Raw genomic sequence first — 15713 nt, 5'->3', positions numbered from 1 at the left:
CACCCCATACAGCACACTGTACTCTTTGGCACAGGGTGGGGTGGGAGGGCTCTAGGGGCTTTCACAGGGGCGTCCCCAACAGGCCATGGTATCCTGTTGGCCCCATAGCAGCATTTTATTACACATGACTGAAGATTCTTCACTGCCAAATCTTTTGATGTCAAACCATGCCTATAAATGCACGTGTGCATATACACACAGAGCACTTTATTAGGAACACTATGTTCTGCACTCACTGTCCCTCATATCAGTTCCACTGACCATATAGTTTCATTTTGTAGTTCTACAGTTACAGACTGTAGTCCATCTGTTTCTCTGCATACTTGTATGTTACCCTGTTCTTCAGTGGTCAGGACTTCAACAGTGTTTAGTTTGTTTTGTTTCAGTTTGATTCAGCCAAACATCACTGTAGCATAACCTGATAATTCCCTTTAAAATGACTTCTAACTGCTTTTCAGTTCAACCCATCCAGCAAGAATCAAGTTACATATGTTAATATTTATGTTCTATGATTTCATTTATAACAACAAAAAGCAGCTGCTTTACATTCTTCATATCTGTTTATTTGATTTGTTTAAAAAAAAGTCACCCAAGAAGGACCCAAAGAGTACATCGCCATCAGAAAGCTGTCCTTGATTAGTCAGAAGGTCCCTGAATGGTCAGAAGGCTGTTCCTAATTTGGTCCAAGGGCTGGTACTGCTTGGTCATAAGGCTTTTGGTTAGTAGGCTGTCCGTGCCTGGTCAGAGAGTTGTCCCTGATTGGTCAGAGGGCTATCCCCCAAGAAGGCTTAATCACAGATTAATTAGAAGGCTGACCCTGATTGGTCAGAAGGTCTCTGATTTCTCACAAGGCTGTTCCTGTTTTTTCTAATATTTCAGAATATTAATGTGTGGTTTGTAAATGGTATGTGTGATGAGATTTTTCTTTTGAGTCATTAGTAGAAACCCAACAAACGTTTGATTCAATTTGCTAAACTGATTCTTTCAAACAGTCTCTTTCAAACTTACAAATGATTCACAGGGCTAACTTATTGTCTTTCATATGCACTGAATTATGGCTCAATGTAACGCTAGCTTGGCAGATCAGACACATGCAGATGTAAAAGAGACTGAAAGATTTATTCAAATGGAGACAAACAGGGTTAACACCAGGTCAGGTCAATAACCAAACAAGTAATACAAAGCACATAGACATAGGTGAAAACGTAGTCAAAAAAACAGGCGAGGGTCTAAACCAGAGAAAACACAGCCACAAAAACATCAAAACCAAAACAGCAGTGAGAATCGAAAACAGAACAAAAACGGGTAAGGTCAAACACGGAACAACAATCTGAGAAAGAAACAACTTGGTATGCACAGACAGAGCAAGGGCAATACTTCACAAAGATGCAGTTCAAACAGACAGGTCATATACACAACAAAACAGGTGTCGTTGATTAATACTCAGGTAACTGATCTGCTTGGTGGAGAGAGTCTCATCACTGACAGGGGAATTCTGGGAAGTGGAGTGCTTGATGGTATAGGAGTTGGAACGAGAACCAGGAAGCGTGACACTCAAAGACGTTGTTTCTAAGGCAGGACAAATGTATTTCTGTTGCACCTTTCATACACTGTGGTCATTCAAAGTGCTTTACAAACAATGAAATAAACAGATATTTCAAATTACAATTTAAAATGTAACAAGTTAAAGGAGACTAGAAACTAGAAACATGATTATAACATGATCAGAAGAATAGATTTTAAAAGAATTATTAAAATTAAAAATCAAAATATAAATGAAATTAAAATCACAAAGTGCCATTACAGGACAGAAGTGCAGTAGATCTAACTTAAGTTTTAAACTGACCTGAAACCTGCACAAATAGGAATGTTTTAAGCCTGGATTTAAAAGCATCTAGTGGTGGGACTCTTCTAATGCTGTGTATCAACTGGTTCCTAAAGAGGAATTCCAAAATGTTCCCCACAATTAAATGGTTAAGATGTAAAGCAGAGTCATTCAGAGTGGTTTGGCCTCAAACACTCCATTTTAGTCTGTGTATTTATTTATTTAGGTTCAAGTAGTTGTTTTCATTACCGGTACTAATTTCTTCACACCATTTCTCAAATGCTTGACAAAGGGTGGCGTCATCAGTGTCACTGAAGATTTCTGAAACAGAATATGCATTATAGCGATTATAATATACATTACTAGTTGAAGTAAAAACAAGGAAAACCCTTCAGAATCATTCTAACCCAATCACAATATCTTTATCACAATCATAACTAGAATAACTAATCAGAGAAAGAAACATTTTCACAATCAAAATCACTTCATCAGAATCAGAATCGGAATCACCTTATTAGAATCACAATCCGAATCACTTTTCTATAATTAGAGCAGTATCACTATCAGATTTAGAACAAGAATCAATGTAAATTCACATCATCTGAGTCACTATAACAATACCCATCAGAATCAGAATCACAGTCAGAACTATATTAGATGTATCTAATCAGAATAATTTGATCAAATTCACAATCACTTTATCAGACTGGAATCAATTTATCAGATTGGAATCAGTTTATCAGAATCAAAATCACTAAAATGAAAATCGTTTCATCAAAAAGCAATTTTGAATTATCAGAATCAGAATCACATGATATATCAGGTAGACTTGTATGTTTGTGGAAGATTTTCAGATTTTATAGCTCGAGCTAATTAATGTTTGCTTCATACTCTTCCCTATTAATCTAAAAAAACCCACCTGCCTAGTCTTGTAGGCAGAGGCATCCTCATCTTCCCGCCGGACTGTTTGAGGCGTTCACTGAGAGATTTCTGCACCAGATCCAGAGAGCACTGCTGATGCCAGACAGAAAGCTCCAGATGTTGCATACAGGAAATGATGCACTGCATGTCTTCTTCTGTTAAAAAGCCTCGCTCTCGAGCCACGTACAGCATGAAGGCCATGTCTATGTTCACTGCTTCTCCATGCAGCAGCTCTGGCAGCACCGTCTGCAGCACAGACACAAAAGCCTCGTCAAAGGTGGGAGCTGACTTGAGACTTGAGTCTTAATAAAGTCTCAAGTCTCTGGCATACAAGTTGAAATCCGATTCTGAGTCAAGCCTCAAGTCTTTGAGGTGTGAGTCTAAGTCAAGTTTTTAGTCTTGAGTGGTGCACATACGCATTGAGACTCTGAGCTGTCTTGAGTCTCAGGAGTGTGAGTCTGAGTTTAGTCTCTGAGGACTGAGCCCAAGTAGAGTCGAGCCACTGAGGTACGAGTGCACATTGAGACACTGAGGTGTCTTGAGTCTCGGGTGTGTGAGGCTGTGTGGACTCTCAAGTCTACGAGGTGTGTCTGTGGCAAGTGTCAAGTCTTTAGTGATGTAGTGATTTAGTGATTTAGTTTAATGAATACATTTACATATGATGCACATTCAGCCAACTACATAAGAGGTAAGGGGGCGGGGGTGGGGGTGTTAAAATACTTTTTGCCAAATTAACACTTTAAGCATTGGCCTCTATAAAAACATAAATTCAGGTGGGTTTAACCTAACAACAGATCTTTTCATAACTTAAATACATTCTTTTTACCATTTCCAGCTCAGGGCTGATCACATAACCGAATTCTGTTATGCAGTCTAAGTCATCATCCCACAGGTTTGGGGACAGTTCTTTCAACATAGTCACTGTGGTAGCCCTGATGGCCAACAAGGCAGCATCTGTGCAGCTATGCCCATCAATGACATCTGATGACTGAAAGGTCCAGTAGACTGCACCCCTCCATCTCCAGAAGCTCAAACAGACCTTTATGTTTCGTCAGAGCCATCTAGAACATGGAGAGGATGGATAGGTTGTACCATAGTAAATTTAATACCTACTTTCTGTGTACTATTTAATAATATAGGCAAGGCACTCATATCCTGAACTCCTTCAACTCTTGACTGCACAGATATAGGTTTACACTTCAATTCCTATAGCAACTAAATAGTTATATAAATGTAACTAATTTAACTAATATGAACTACACAATAACTTTTATACATTTGACTTATACTTGATATAAACTATAATATAAATGCCTAACTGTAAAAGTCTATATGTGGGTTAATTGTGAGAAAGTTTCAAAGATTTATTATCATCATTATTATTATTTATATTATTATTATTATTATTATCATTATTAACACTTCTGGTTTAAGCAACAAAAGTTCAGAGTGCTGTAATCAGAATTCTTAATAAAACACTAGAAAAATAAAATACTGTTGTCTAATAACAACCCAAGAACTGATAGTAATACAATGACGTCACAATTGCACTGCCATCATTTTGGCAGCAACTTCAAGTTCATTCAGCTGATCTGTGGCTGTTTGTAATGAGACAAAGCCATAACAGATGCAGGAAAGGCAGTAAAACATTTTAAACACTTTCTAAATGTCATTTTTAAAGTGTATTAACTTATATTTTTGAGTATAGTCACTTGATTTTGTTTGATTTGTTGCTATAGTGATAAATGAAAACTAAAATCTAAACAGCTGAGATTTCTTGCTGTGTTTTTATTTATGTGTTCCAAACTGCATACTAGCTCACTACAGTAAGCAAAAACAATGCATATACTATTAGAAGTGCATTCATTAGTGTTGCAGATGAAGTACAGAAGTGTTTGGTTTAAGACGCAGAATCATCCAGTGAGACATGTTCACCAGCTCCAGTGGCTGATTATAGCTTTACTGTGCTGCTCATCAGCTGCTAAGTAAACATCTCCAAGTGCAAGCTTAAGGTGTTTATTGATTAAGACATTAGGGGTGTACTTTGTGTACTTCTAGCGCTGGTCCCAAGCCCGGATAAATGGTGAGGGTTGCGTCAAGAAGGGCATCCGGCGTAAAACTTGTGCCAAAACTATTATGTGGATCACAAATATGATTGCCACATCGGATCGGTCGAGGCCCGGGATAACAACGACCGCATCCGGTGCTGTTGACCAGCAGGGTGCCGGTGGAAATTGGACTACTGTAGGTCAAAGACCATCAAAGAGGAGAGGAGGAAGGCGGGTTAGAAGGCAGCGAGAAAGAAAGAAAGGCAGGAGTGTGGAGGTTAGAGCAGGGACTCTGAACATAGGGACAATGACTGGTAAAGGGAGAGAGCTTGCAGACATGATGGAGAGAAGGAAGGTAGATATTCTTTGTGTACAGGAGACCAGATGGAAAGCAAGCAAGGCCAGGAACATTGGAGGTGGATTCAAACTGTTCTATCATGGTGTAGAGAGGAAGAGAAATGGAGTAGGGATAATCCTAAAGGAACAGCTTGTGAAAAGTGTTCTGGATGTAAAGAGAGTGTCAGACAGGATCATGAGCCTGAAGTTGGAGGTTGATGGTGTAATTTTGAATGTGGTCAGTTCATATGCACCACAGGTTGGTTGTCAGTTAGAGGAGAAAGAGGAATTTTGGAGTAAGATGGATGAAGTGGTAGATGGTGTCCCTACAGAGGAAAGATTAGTGATTAGTGCAGACTTCAATGGACATGTTGGTGAAGGGAACAGAGGGGATGAAGAGGTGCTGGGTATGTATGGTGTGAAAGACAGAAATGCGGAAGTTCAGATGGTTGTAGATTTTGCAAAGAGAATGGAAATGGCTGTGGTGAACACGTATTTTCAGAAGAGGGAAGAACACAGGGTGACACAGGTGGATTATATCCTTAGCAGGAGATGCCACCTAAAGGAGATTGGAGATTGTAAAGTGGTACCAGGGGAAAGTGTAGCAAGTCAGCATAGGGTGGTTGTCTATAGAATGAGATTAGAAACAAAGAAGAGGAAGAGAGTGAAGACAGAGCCAAAGATTAGATGGTGGAAGCTAAAGGAGGAGGATGGTTGCAGGCAGTTCAGGGAAAAATTGCAACAGGCCCTTGGGGGCAGTGAGGAGCTACCTGAGGACTGGGAAACTACAGCTAAGGTGGTGAAAGAAACTGGGAAGAATGTGTTGGGTGTTAAGTCTGGTCAGAGGAAAGAAGACAAGGAAAGTTGGTGGTGGAATGAGGAAGTCCAGGAGAGTATTCAGAAGAAGAAGGCAGCTAAGAAAAAGTGGGATAACCAGAGAGATGAAGGAAGTAGGCAGGAGTACTGTGAGGCTAGTCGCATAGCAAAAAGAATGGTGGCAAAGGCAAAGGCTCAGGCCTATGATGAGCTGTATGAGAGGCTGGACAGTAAAGAAGGAGTAAAGGACTTGTATCCTTTGGCTAAACAGAGAGATAGAGCTGGAAAGGATGTACAGCAGGTTAGGCTGATAAAGGATAGAGAGGGAAATGTACTAGTGAGTGAACAGAGAGTGTTGAGTAGATGGAAGGAGTACTTTGAAGAACTAATGAATGAGGAAAACGAGAGAGAGAGGAGGACAATGGGGGAGTGATAGTGGATCAGGAAGTGCAGAGAATTGTTAAGGTGGAAGTGAGGGCAGCTTTAAAAAGGATGAAGAATGGAAAGGCAGTTGGTCCAGATGACATACCTGTGGAGGTATGGAGATGTTTAGGAGAGAAGGCAGTGGACTTTTTAACCAGGTTGTTTAACAAAATCCTGGAGAGTGAGAGGATGCCTGATGAGTGGAGAAGTAGTGTACTGGTCCCCATTTTTAAGAACAAGGGTGATGAGCAGAGCTGCAGTAACTACAGCGGTATAAAGTTGATGAGCCACACCATGAAGGTATGGGAAAGAGTTGTTGAAGCAAGGCTAAAGCGAGAGGTTCAGAGCAGTGAGCAGCAGTTTGATTTCATGCCCAGAAAGAGTACCACAGATGCAATTTTTGCATTGAGAGTGTTGGTAGAGAAGTACAGAGAAGGCCAGAAGGAGCTACATTGTGTCTTTGTGGATCTAGAGAAGACATATGATAGGGTGCCAAGAGAGGAACTGTGGTACTGTATGAGGAAGTCAGGTGTAGCTGAAAAGTATGTTAGGGTGGTGCAGGACTAAGTACATGTATGAGGATAGTGAGACAGTGGTGAGGTGTGCAGTTGGAGTGACAAATGGTTTCAAGGTGAAGGTAGGGTTACATCAGGGATCAGCTTTGAGCCCCTTCTTGTTTGCGATGTTGATGGAAAGGTTGACAGATGAGATCAGGCAGGAGGCTCCATGGACCATGATGTTTGCAGATGACATTGTAATCTGTGGTGAGAGTAGAGAGCAGGTGGAAGAGAATCTGGAGAGGTGGAGATTTGCACTGGAGAGGAGAGGAATGAAGGTCAGTAGAGATAAGACGGAATATATGTGTGTGAATGAGAGGGAGGCAGGTGGAAAGGTGAAGATGCAAGGAGTAGAGGTCGTAAAGGTGGATGACATCAAATATCTTGGGTCAACCATCCAGAGCAATGGACAGTGTAGAAAAGAGGTGAAGAAGAGGGTGCAGGCAGGATGGAGTGGGTGGAGATGGGTGTCAGGGCTGATGTGTGACAGAAGGATAGCAGCAGGATAGCAGCGCGCATCAGATTAAAAACCCTAATGCTTGCCTACAAAGCCAAAAATGGACCAGCCCCTACCTACTTGATGGCAATGGTGAAATCTCGAACTGTACCACGAGCCCTTCGAGCTTCGAGTACAGCTCGGCTTGACCCGCCATCCTTCAAGGTGCACGGAAGACGAGCGTCGAGAATGTTCTCTGTTCTGGCACCCAGGTGGTGGAATGAACTCCCACTGGCTGTCCGAACAGCAGAGTCTCTTGCTGTCTTCAAACGCAGACTGAAGACACATCTCTTTATACAGCACTTAAATGAGCATTGAACTATAAGCTGCACTTATTTTATTTATTGTATTGTATCTTATTGTTATTGTATTGCATTGAATGGCACAGAGTTCTGCGTTCAACTCTGTTTCTTTTTCTCTTGGTGTCTGCAGTGACATATTTGTTTCTAGCAGTATCTGAGCTCAGGACTGTCTCTTTCTCTAAGCTATTGGTAACTAGCAAAGATACTTTCTCTAGATTGACAAAGCACTTCTTGTAAGTCGCTCTGGATAAGAGCGTCTGCTAAATGCTGTAAATGTAAATGTAAGCAAGAGTGAAAGGGAAGGTTTACAAGACAGTAGTGCGTCCTGCTATGATGTATGGTTTGGAGACTGTGGCTCTGTCTAAAAGACAGGAGGCTGAGCTGGAGGTGGCGGAGATGAAGCTGCTGAGATTTTCATTGGGAGTGACAAGGATGGACAACATTAGAAATGAGCAGATCAGAGGGACAGTGAAGGTGGAACAGTTTGGAGATAAAGCCAGAGAGGCCAGGTTGAGATGGTTTGGACATGTGTTGAGGAGGAATAGTGGATATATTGGTCAAAGAATGTTGGAGATGGAGCTGCCGGGTAGAAGGAGAAGAGGTAGACCTCAGAGAAGGTTTATGAATGTAGTGAAGGTGGACATGGATATGGTTGGTGTAAAAGTAGAGGAGGCAGTGGATAGGGCAAGATGGAGGCAGATGATCCGCTGTGGCGACCCCTAAAGGGAGCAGCCGAAAGAAGAAGAATTCAAAGAAGATTGATTAAGACATTTATTCATGTAAACCGATGTATTTATTGAGGTAAGTTTGTTAACTTCATATTCACCAACTTTTGAAATTTGTTCTATGTTTAAAGCACCTCAGTGTAAGTGCATCACCATTTAAGGTGGAATGGAAAATTCAAATGAGAATCTGGTGAATAAGAGTCATTGCAGTCATTGCAGTCATTCTGGTCTATTTTGCTTGGTTTTTATCCACCTGCAGAGATGTAGCTCTGGTAATGGTGATGAGATGAGCTCTATCAGAGCACAGGTAGAGTTTCACCTGTGACATGGTCTTCTATGCAATCGAATGCTATAAACAGGAGAAATTGAGACTCAATAATTCATAATAGTTACTATTTCATAACAGATACTAAAAAATACAAAGTAGATACAGAATAAATTATATTAGATGCAGAATAATTCACAGTAGGTGCTGAATGATTAATTGTAGGTACTGAATAATGATCAGATTATTCATGGCAAATACTAAATTATTTATAGTAGACACTCAGTTCACTCATAGTACACACACACACACACGCACACACACACATTTTCTAAGCCGCTTCTCCCTCAGGGTTGCGGTTCATAGTAGATACTAAATAATCTATAGTTAATTATAATACATGACAGTAGCTAATTAATCATTCATTGCACATTCTGAATAATTAATTTCTGAATAATTAATAGTAATCACTGAATACTTCATAGCAGGCACTGAATGTTTGATGAAGGTTAATGAATACTTTATAATACAAAATAAGTAATTATAATTCTAGGTATATACTGTAAATGGACTACATAAATCAACTGTATAGTTGTATGGTATTGTAACTCTCTTCTAGCGGGAATCAGCTCTTCCTCCATTCACAAACTTCAAATGGTTCAGAACTCTGCTGCCCGTCTCCTCACCCACACTCATGCACATTACCCCTGTTCTCCAACGTCTCCATTGGCTTCCTGTGAAATATCGCATACAGTTCAAAATTCTTCTGCTCACCTATAAAGCTTTTAACAATCTCACCACTTCTTACCTGTCTGATCTTCTTCCCTATAAACCCTCTTGCTCTCTCAGGTTGTCTTTAGCTGGACTACTTACCATCCCTCCATCTAACCTCCAAGGCTTTGGTGACAGAGCCTTCTCAAGATCTGCCCCTAGACTCTGGAACTCTCTTCCACTACTGGTCAAACAATCCAATTCACTCTCCATATTCAAATCTAACCTGAAATCTTATCTTTTCGCACTTGCCTATAACCTCCCTCATGCCTTCAAAGTCTGACCCTGCCATTGTATTTCTTATGTAAACTGCTCTGCCTCACTATACTCATAACCTGCCCTCAGTCTGTTATGCTCCTTCATTAGACCTGCCAATATACAGCCTTGTCAGTTGGTGGGAAGGCAGAGCAGAGTACAGCCGCGGCGGTGCAGCCACCTCCAGTTGGTGGGAAGGCAGAGCAGAGTACAGCCGCGGCGGTGCAGCCACCTCCAGTTGGCGGGAAGGCAGAGCAGAGTACAGCCGCGGCGGTGCAGCCACCTCCAGTTGGTGGGAAGGCAGAGCAGAGTACAGCCACGGCCGTGCAGCCACCTCCAGTTGGCGGGAAGGCAGAGCAGAGTACAGCCGCGGCGGTGCAGCCACCTCCAGTTGGTGGGAAGGCAGAGCAGAGTACAGCCACGGCCGTGCAGCCACCTCCAGTTGGCGGGAAGGCAGAGCAGAGTACAGCCACGGCGGTGCAGCCACCTCCAGTTGGCTTCAGAGAGAATCAACGTACAAGCAGGGAAGAGTAGTCGTAATGGAGCAGCTACATTCAGAAAGCAAGAGACTTTGTTTACAGTTCTATAAAAAAACAAAACAAAACAAACACCGGCGACACGGGGGAGAAGCGGCAGTCACACACAGACGCCAGGAATACTCTCACCCGGAACTGATGTCAGACGGTAGTCGTTCACTTGTGATTATTTGGGTAAATATGCAATTAATTGAATCATTACATAGTTATTTTTTCATTGTTATTATGTCAATTAATGTATAGCATAACTTAAAAGTATAAGTAAATAATAACTACCATAGACATTTCAGTCCCTACTATAAAGTATTCAGTGATTACTGAACCGTTTTTGTGGTCCAGTCCATGCAGTGGTACCTTTAGCATTTCTGCCATTCCATTTGAAATATGTTGGCATGGGAGGTTCCTTAAGAAGCTCCTGTCCAAGAATACAGCCATAGAAGGCGTACAAGAGCCCAGCATATTTTTACAGCTGCAGAAGTTGACCCCAGTCTTGGCCGCTATGCTGGCATCAATGTAGGACAGCAGATTGGTGGGGACACAGATATAGGGGGTCTTCCTGCAATACAGTGAGGCAGCCAGTCCAACAATGTCTAAACCCACATCTCCACCAATTGCAATGATCAGCTCTGAACATCTGTCAATACCAAACTTATACATACATTATAAAAAAGTAAGTTATATAAATTAGCATTTATAGGCATGTATAATAATATTTCAGGCATATATAAAAGTGTAATTAACCACTAGCGTAGAGTCCACTAACAGTTTTGCTACAAAGACATTTGATAAGGGAGGGTATCACCTGGGACCGTGTATACGTTGTGCAGTGTATGGCAATTAAACAGCAAGTTAGGCTGACTTACAGTAGTCTCCTGAGGCTGAGAGGCATACAAGATAATTTAATGTACAATAGGTCATGTGTTAAATAAACAAACCAAAGTAATTTCCAGCTCCCAACCCACACCATCAAACAATCACAGAGTCAGTGACCATTACCCAACACAAATAAAGTCCATGGGCTCTTTTGTAGCTTTTAGTCAGTAACTTGGTGGTAGCACAGTTCACATAGAAGCTTTCTGCAATAGTAGTCTTGCGATGGAGAAGCAGAAGGTGGCCAGTGAGGCGGCTAATAGTGAGGTTGAGTGAAGCAGGAATGATGTACCAAGAGACCTAAGAAGTCCCAGCTTCAGCCACCCAGAACCGTCTAGGGCATATAAAATCTCCTTCTGCATAAAAAGGGAGACTGAATCTAAAACCAATGGCAAGTAGTCCTTTCGTTTAACATGGCTTCAACATAGCATTAGCACAGTTTTAGCATTGACACAGCATTAGCACAGCATTAACACAGACAGAAAAGTGTGCTGTACACAAACCTTAAAAGCACCAGTACAACCTTAAGTAAAAGAACCAAAAACACAACAGACAGCAAACCCACGATTTCCTGTTAAGGAGACAATCCGCATGGAGGATGTGCCACCTGAACACAATTCCCTCAATGCCACCTGCTTGGCTTCTTCTATTTATACACAGCCCAAGGGAGCCTCTCTACTGACCCCATGAGAATGGGAAGAGGAACTGCAGCAAAATGTATCTAGAGCCCTACTGACAGATAACCAGTTTGGTTACATACCCCCCCCCCGTCAAGTGGAGACCCGGCCTGGCAAAAATACCTCTTCAGGTGTTTGACGTGGACGGTGTCGATGAGATTGGGATCTTTGGGGTAAGTGATCTGGTAATTGACAGGGTTGAGTTTTTTAATGATTTTCGCTGGCCCGCTCCACTTTCCAGCAAGTTCGGCAGTGAATCCCATGTCAGCCCGAGACAAGGGGTGAGTCCTCACCCAGACCAGATCCCCCTCGCTAAACTCCTCAGTTTTCCGGCGCCAGTTGTAATGCCTGGCCTGCTTGGCTTGGGTCTTCTCCACATTAGCCTGAACCTGCTGGATTAGGTCTTGTTGTTGCTGGATAGTTTTGTATGCCATCTGCTCAGGATCCGGGGGCCGGCTCAAGAGCCGCTCTAAGGGACCGCTCTAGGTTTTCTGCCCAAGGCTACCTCTGCAGGGGTGAACCCAGTGCTCTCCTGCCATGCGCTATTGATAGCAAACCACCACTTGCCAAACCTGAACAGGTCCCTGAACAGCATGCCATTCCTGACAACAAAACGAATCCGATCCTCTTTTGCCTTTGGGTCTTTAGCTATTTGTCGGAGTGGCTCTAGGGCATCATCCTCATCCTGTGCCTTAGCCAACTCAGACCAATCTACGGGGAGGACATCCATCACAGTACCAGCCACCCGAAATGTAGCCAAGCTGCGGGAGAGAGTGTCAGGTACAATGTTACATTTGCCTTTTCGGTACCGGACAGAGAAGTTGAATCCCTGGAGCCGGATAGCCCACCTGGTTAACCTCGAAGATGGTTTTGGGTGGTTAAACACCCAGGTGAGAGCAGCATGGTCCGTAAACACCAGGAAGTGTCGTCCCTCCAGATAGACCCGCCACTTCTCCACTGCCCACACTACAGCTAAACACTCCTTCTCTGAGGTGGAATAGTTTTTCTCCGCCCCCCTCAGTAGCCTTGAGGCATAAGCAATAACACGCTCCTGCCCCTTAGCCTCCTGCGTGAGCACTGCACCAAGCCCCACCTCACTAGCATCAGTCTGGAGCTGAAATTGACTGAAGTCAGGAGGAACCAAGACCGGGGCTGCGATTAGAGCTTGCTTGTTGTCATCAAAAGCTTTCTGGCATTGCTCTGTCCAGGCCCAAGTAGAGTTCTTCCGTTTCAGGGCATTAAGGGGGTCAGTCCTTCCAGCAAAATGTGGAATGAAACAGTGGTACCAGCCGGCCAATCCCGAAAACCTCTGAACTTCCTTCACTGACTGGGGCTGAGGGAAGTCTCTTACCACCTCTATCTTTCCGGGTTCCATACTAATACTATCCTTGGAAACCATATGACCTAGAAAGTTGAGGGATGTCTGTAACAGGTTGCACTTCCTCAGACTGAGTGTCAGCCCTGCTCGATGAAGGCGGTCGAACACCTCTTGGAGGTGGTGAAGATGTTGCTGGACTGAGGCTGAATACACCACAATGTCATCTATATAGATGAAGCAAGATTTTCCCTTGAGGTCCCCCATAACAGATTCCATGAGGTGTTGGAAGGACGCAGCCGCATTCTTGAGGCCGAACGGAAGAACTAGGAACTCATATAGCCCCTCGGTGGTAACAAAGGCTGACTTGGGAATGCTATACTCCTCCAAAGCAACTTGCCAATATCCGCTTTTCAGGTCAAGGGTGCTAAAGACGGCTGCTCCATGGAGGGACTCTAGTATCTCTTGGACCTGTGGCATCGGGTACCCATCCAGGTGGGTCCTGCCATTGAGGTGACGGTAATCTACACAGAATCTTAGGCCCTCATCCTTCTTGGGCACCAGAACCACATGAGCAGCCCAAGGTGATGTCGACGGCCGTAAAAGCCCCTCTTTTGCCATGTTCTCCACTTCCTCCTTGATGAATTTTCATTTCTCCATAGACACCCGGTAAGGTCGCTGGCGGATAGGCAGCTCATTGATGGTGGTAATCCGATGTGAAACCACTGTAGTCCGCCCCCGCTGGGTAGTACACACAGTAGGCCATCAATATAGCAGGTCCCTCAGCAGGTGCCGATATTGATCTGTAGTATCTGCCTTTGCTACTAGATTCTCTAATAGCTGCTGTGTCTCTGGACTAGGGGATGTCAGAGTTGACTGTGCCAGGTAAAGGTGCATGCTTACCGTGCAAGGGTGCTGAGGATCAGAGCTGTCAAGGGTACTGAATGGAGTAGATGTTCCATATGGCAGGCAGTAGGTGTTATGTGAGAAGTCAATGGTGAGACCATACGTTTGGAGGAAGTCTAGAGCAGCAATGATGGGAAAGGCCAGGTCCTCATTGTCCATGACATAGAAGGGATGTTGGAGATGATGTTCTTGGAGGTGACAGGTAAGATCCACCACACCCCTGGCAGTTCGGGCCTGTCCATCAGCCAGCAAGAAGCTCAGAATCCCACATGGCCTCCATACCTCTTTTTTTTCTTTCAACTCTTCCCACAGGGACCTCTGCAACATTGAATACGTGCTGCCAGTGTCCACAAAGGCAGAAACCTCTTGACCCCTTTTCAGAAGAGGGAGGGTTAGTGTGTTACCTGAAGGAGAGGCAGGCTGGAGAGCACTGGAGTGAGCAGCATTCTGGGCTGGGCCCTTCCTGTTGGTCTTGGGAGCTGGCAATTTGCTCCCCATGGGGTGTCAGTATGGGCTTGGTTCCAGTAGCCCCTGACAGCTGATAGGTCCCGTTCTACCAGAGTTCCCACTCTTACCAGCTCATCCACTGTCTTGACTGTTCCTCGAAGTATGCTGGCCAATCGGGGGTTGCAGTTCCTCAGAATAGCTTGGAGTAGATCCTTCTCCGACATATCCTCTTTCCAGCGAAGACATAGGGCTCTGTATTGGAAAGCAAAATCCCTGATACTCTCCTGAGGCCCTTGTCGTCTGTCTCTTAGCCGTCTCTCTGCCTCTGCCTCATAGTCCTCTGACAGGAAGGACCGAACAAATATTGCTTTAAACTGGGCCCATGTCCCAACGGCCCAGTGATAAATAATTTACAAAGAATGTTTAAAAGGCTTTTATCATGGAAAACATTACACCTTTAATACAGTCCATGTATGGAGGCTAACCTGGAAAATAAATTTGTTTGCTGTTTGTGCTGATTTGAGACATTGTTTTACTGTAGTTTTGAGAAGATTTTGACCTAAAACATAGTGGGTATAGTGTAGTGGGTAACACCTCTGCCTTGTATGCTGTAGACTGGGGTTTAATCCCAAGCCTGGGCAAGCACCCTACACTATATCAATAAGAGTCCTTTGGCAAGACTTCTAACACCACCTTCGCCCTCATCCTTCTTGGGCACCTTTGTGTAAAATGATCAAAAGTCGCTCTGGATAAGAGCATCTGCCAAATGTCATTAATAAAATGAAATAGTACCAATAACCAGTTTTTAACAACGACTATTTTAATATGGTGGCGCAGGCACATGCTTCTGGCTTCTCTCTCTCTCTCTCTCGACGAAATGGTGTTTCCATGTTTTTTGTCCTGCGAATCACAGGGTTTTTGTATGTCTCTGTCACCTTTACCTATCTTGAAGTGCACATACAGCCATGAGTTCCTGCTTGACATTGGCAGAACATCATTTTTAGAGTTAAACTTGTAGCACAAAGAAGGGCTATGAGTCTGTGGTCTACACTACAGTACACTAGACACTTTTAAATCCAGAATGAAAACCTTCATGTTTGAGCAGGCCTTTAGCTCAGTTTAATCCACTTGTATTCTGTAACGGCACTCTTATCCTCATTCATTTAACTTCTTTTATATCTATTGTTTTAATCATGTTTCTTATTTTTATTCTATTTTTTAT

The 15713-nt window shown here is 43.3% G+C and overlaps 1 pseudogene; it reads right to left on the bottom strand.

The window, feature by feature from the left end:
- Positions 1-61: 61 nt before the first annotated feature.
- LOC108438078 lies at positions 62-12257 on the bottom strand (annotated as a pseudogene).
- Between the last annotated feature and the right edge of the window lie 3456 nt (positions 12258-15713).

This window comes from Pygocentrus nattereri, chromosome 9, assembly GCF_015220715.1.
Source record: "Pygocentrus nattereri isolate fPygNat1 chromosome 9, fPygNat1.pri, whole genome shotgun sequence".
Taxonomy (NCBI): Eukaryota; Metazoa; Chordata; class Actinopteri; order Characiformes; family Serrasalmidae; genus Pygocentrus; species Pygocentrus nattereri.
This window is presented reverse-complemented; position numbering and strand designations above follow the sequence as displayed.